Source organism: Haliotis rufescens, unplaced genomic scaffold, assembly GCF_023055435.1.
Source record: "Haliotis rufescens isolate VD_foot unplaced genomic scaffold, xgHalRufe1.0.p SCAF_10, whole genome shotgun sequence".
In the NCBI taxonomy this organism is placed as follows: Eukaryota; Metazoa; Mollusca; class Gastropoda; order Lepetellida; family Haliotidae; genus Haliotis; species Haliotis rufescens.
In genome coordinates, this window is record NW_025963780.1 from 35,267,157 (window position 1) to 35,272,858 (window position 5,702).

The window sequence follows — 5,702 nt, forward strand, 5'->3', positions numbered from 1 at the left end:
ATTTTGCTGTTAACAAGGGATTCGGACATCCGGAAACTCGGTTATCGAGTCAATATTTGAGAAAACGCGTGTCGGGACACGGTTGGACTGTATTTTGATAATTGTTTTTATGTTTAACTATACAATCGGAACGTCCCGATGTTTGAAAAATTTAATTATTTGTAATTTGAACAGGTTATTTTCGTAATCTCAAAGGTCCACACAAATAGTAGTATCTGCAAGCCAACACAGACCAATCCGAACGTGATGTTGATTGAAGATAATTACATGCGAATCGTGCATTTCCGCTCGTGAACAAAATGCATTAGTTACGTGTATTTGAATTCCTACTCAACTGTTATTATTAACCAATAAATCAAACCTCTCGCCCATATTTTAAGGGTTCGATTCGTCATTTGCATAACTGCGTAGTACATTTTAATTTGTTTAATTTCTTGGGACAAGAGCGTGTTTATCTCATACGCCTTTCATCACATCAAAACCAGCTTTCGTGTGAGGGTCACTCATTACCCCCGAATCCCTGAATAGGCCCGTCTTTTATATTGTACTTCGACTATTTTGTATTGTAATAGCTGTGCAGCAAATTGTTTTGATTTGTAAACCTAGAGAATTTTGTAATACATGTGTTGGTTGTATACCACTTGTTGGTTGTTTGTTGGTTTCAGACCAACACATGGGTGTTCGCTCGTCACGCCGAAGACCCGGGTTCGATTCCCGACATGGGTACAGTGTGTGAAGCCCATTTCCGGTGTCCCCCGTCGTGATATTGCTGGAATATTGCTAAAAGCGGCGTAAAACCATACTTACTCACTCACTCACACCAACACTAATAATGGTCAAATTTAATTTGAATTGACATCAACATCTATTTGGACACCGTCATGAAATATTCACATGGAAGTTACAACAAAATAAAAAGTGTGATCCATTAGTTCGTCAACGTTACTGGTTGAATGTATTTCACTTAAGGATTGACTGTGTATTTTGTTCGGTTCATTGAGGTGTGAATCGAACAACCGATGTGCAAACTGAATGAAGGTTATGGCTTCTGACCTTCCGAATGTATATTGATCTCTCTCTTTCAATTTCAAACCGTTCAATTCTAAATTGCAAACTTACAACCTTACTAAATAACACAATTTTGTTCGGTTATGATACCATATCTTACATTTCTACTCCAAAACACTAACATGAGAATGTCCTCGTGCCATATTTCAATGGAATCTCGGCTAAAGAATTTCCCACATACTTTTTCACGTAATCCCGACCGTAGAAAAAGACACTCGATGTTACCAAAGATTGTTGACAGTTAAACGTAACACAGAAATACAAAAGTACGGGTATGGTCCTGACAAAGCAATAAGCACAACCGGGCCATGTTTCGGCCAATTACTAGCGGATTCTGGCACGTCCTAGGCCCCAACCGGAGCTATTTCTGAGACATACTATTTAAAAACCCAAATTGAAAGGAATACTAGTACTCGTAGTTATGAAAAGAAACAAAACTGAAGAGAAATAATACAACTCCTACCAGGTGAAAGCTATCATCTGAAAATTAATAAAATATACAAAGTAACAAAGCAGATTTTAGTCAAACCCTGGGATTCGATCTTCATCTTTCTCATCATTCAATGATATTTCAAGAAGGGAAAATTAAGTAATAAATATGTAACACACGTAAACAGGTTAAATATTGCTGATTAAACATAAATATATGAACACTCAGAATCGACCGATTTATAAATAAAATACAGTGTGCAGCATGACGGACCTACACGGCCTGCTGTGACAACTCACTCTATTGTTTAAATAGCTGAAGAAATGCATGTTTCGCCTAGTTTGGACAATACACTTGTTTTGTATGCACTTGTAACGAGGTTAGGGCAACCTGACACACATGAACACAATGACAGATAAGGTTGAACTCATTTATGCGTGAAACAATGTAGTCTAGACATCAAATCATCTGTCTAATCGCATTATTAAAGTACATCTACAGACAGACAGACAATAGTTTATTAACGTCTCACTTCTGGACATACATAAAACAGCTTTGTACTATTTCACATATATGGAATGTACGGAACCATTCAATAGAATTATGAGAGACAAATTATCACAGAATTTATACATAAATGATATAAACATGATATAGTAAAAAGTTATCCATATAAAACATGTTTTCTACAATTAAGAGTTAAAAAGCAGACTTTGTCAAGTATAAAACACACACTGGAGTCACTGAAAATTAAACACAAATTAAATACATTCATTAATAAGGGTTGCCCTGATATCGTCATATAATGCGCAGTGAAACAAAACATGCTGTCATTACAGTGAAAACATTTTCTATTGTTGACAGGTACACCTTCGTACCGACCGGTTTCAACTCGAATAGGAGCCACGCCACATCTAAACTTGGCTAGTGGCGATCTATAGTTTCTGGGCATCTCTTTTTTTTAAGTATTCTGCCCATATACTTGTTTGTAACATCGGTACATTCTCAATTTATTAAGCCCATTTCGCCCCTCTTCCTTTCTTAATATATCACTCCAACGGGTAACATATTCATTCATACACCATTGTTCCACCTGGGTACAAACAGAAAATTTATCAATAAAACATGTAGCTTTTAATAGATGTCCTAAATTCATATTAGTAAACTTCTTTCTTACCCTACCATTTCTATTTTTACAACCATTTACAGCGTATCTATCAGCCCAGTTAAACACGTGTTTGTTTAACCTACTAGACATATTCTTAAGGCGACACCATTGTCTTGCTACACTTTTCCACTGTCTGACAACAGGCTGTATCCATCCCATGTCCCCAATTACCCAAGACAGCCGCCCCCGTAGTCAAGAACAGACCACACCATACTATCGTACAATTTGGAATAGGTTTGGAAATGCATACCGCCTATTGTCTACATAAGGCAGCATATACATTCATTTAAAAATTGAACGTCAGTTTGGATGGGTTCATTGAAGTGTGAACGATTTAAAAGCGCTGGTTAAACTGCGTGAACCCATCCGAACTGACGTTGAATTCTTATAATTTCATACTTTGTAGTTTACTGGTCTCGTCGAATAATATCGTAACAATGTTTGCTTAAATTTGAAGTCCTCTGGTTTCGCCGAGGAACATTGCAACAGACTTTTTCCCACGCATATTCAGTTTCGCAAAGAAAAATAGTTCTTTGAATATATACACCATAATCTAAAATTATATACAAACAATATTTGGGAGAAATTAAATCTTAAAAATAGGTTACAGGGAGGCGAACAAAAATATATACATGACCTCGATGCACCGAGGCGAGGTCAACCTTTAAGCGCGGATTTATATATGACGTCACATAAGTTTGGAAAGAGGTGCATTTCGAGTCGAGCGGGAGCATGAGGATGAACTTCACTGCTGTTGAAAATTACGTTTATGGGACAGTTATGGAAAACACTCCGACTCCTGAACCCTCTCATGCCACCAGCAAATTGGGAATATCACTGATTTTTGAATATGCTGTTGATGTTTGGATACTCGCAAACCAATTCGAACGATATTGATGGACTGGTGGGGATTGAACCGAGTGCTCTGAAACTTGCGTGTTTTGTGTTAATTTTCAACGTCAGGGTGTGTTATATTTGGAGTTTGGGATTTGTCGCGTGTGCTGTAATACTTTGCTTAGCTGGTGTTTCTTGTCACCTGAGACCTACTGTATGACCAGTTTCATTTTTGTGCCCCGTCACTCCTCATGTGCAGCCACTTCTCGGACTAGAATGCACGGAGAAGGTCGGCAAACTCAGAAACCGGAATAGTAGATTTCTTATTCCGTCTACGGATATTTTCTCGTCTCCGATGACCAATCGGTAAAACAGGCAAGTTTTTAAAAAATTTGTTTATGTTTTAGGCTTTCTCAAAATCTTAAATTTTTACCCCGATGCGATAGTGAATCGGGTTTTAGTTTGAGATTGATCTGGAGCTGTCGCGTTTGCTCTATGTCAGCGGCTCAAACCTGAGCAGGGTACTACATTGTTTTCGTTGTTGCTACATTCCTGTCATTTCCGAAAAAAAGGCATCAAAGTCAATTTCGCTCAATAAATCAATTTCGTTCACCTCAGTAATTTTACAGAATTAATTTTCTTTGCTTGCGTTATTAGTATTGAAAGATTCCATTCCATAACCAAATCACAGTAAGGACAATCCATTTTGTATCATGTATTCGTAGCAGCTAGAGGACATCAAACACCAGAAACAAAGCATTTATTTATTCATGGGTCAGATGACATGTTACAAGACCAGGCAATAATACTAAATTAATTAAATTGCTGATAAATGCAGGGATTAAAAAGAAATTAGAAAAACGAGCTGATCGTAAACACCGATCCAGAATTCGGGGAAATCCCAGAAAGTAGTCCCGTCAAAAGTTCACACCATCAATTTCACAAAAAAGTGTTCACATCGTGTGAACATTTTTTGTCCGTTCACAATATTCGTGACCTACTCGTGTTATTCCGGGAGAAGCCGAACAGCGACTCTCGAGGGCATTTTGGCGACCGGATTCCGTCTTGGCGCAAACGGGCATACCTAAAACAATTGTAAACTCGTTGTGTAATGGTTCACACATATTTCCCCATATATTATATATATTTCAGATGCAATTTGAAGCAGATCTGGACATGCAGAATTATACAGTATGTTTGAACACATTTAACTGTGTCTTGGGTATATTTTTAGATGCAAGACATATGTAAAATCAAATATTATTTCTGAGGGATTCTTTGACGAAGAACTTGAAATCATACGCGCATTCTGATTGGTTTGTCGTATTTTCGCACATAACATTTATCGATAGGGTGACAAGCCTTCTTGCAGGTTACGGAAAAGGGCGAGTGGCGACGAATGCGTTCACAGGTGTGTGAACTCCAAATATCAGATCACGTGACAACCCATTCTGCCAATCAGCATGAAATAAACAGTGTGAACTTTAAAGTATGAAATTATATATATTTGTTGAGCACAAATCCATGAAGCGTAGCCCGAACATGGGCGGCCATGGTGCTTCAATATCTTAATTAGTTATATCACTGGACATTGGTCAATGTGTTTATTTAGTAAACATAGATCTGGGCGGACAGATCACACACTGCGCTGATCACAGCTAGTGACTTTCTAATCTCTGTTAGAACACTGAAGTTGTTAAGGAACCAGCACTTGTTTGGCAGGAAGGTTTCGTTACAAATTGCTATCTTGTCTCTTGGTATACTCTCCCCTCTCTTATTCACAATAATAATGATAATATATATTATTATCACTGACTTTAACTATCACTACTGTATTTTGCATTTGATACTGACCACTGCCATCAAACGAAGTTCTATTAAGTCCAGATTGCTGGATTAACATATTGTGTCAATTTGGGAATCAGCACGTAACACTTTAGTCCACAATTCGATGCAAAAGGTGATAGATAAAAGAGATGCATGTACAATTAATTTAAAACTAGGAGTAAGGTGGTGATCCACAGATTAATATATTACTCGTTAACAGGACAAGTGTACATTTCAAATGTTCGAAGATTGAATTCCTTGTCTCAGCTTTCATCTTATTTACTGTTTCACTTATGACGTCAGTCTGACCTTTCAAGATGGATTCGGCCATCGGCCTTTTACAGTAATGCGGTCCAGAATTATTATATCATCCGT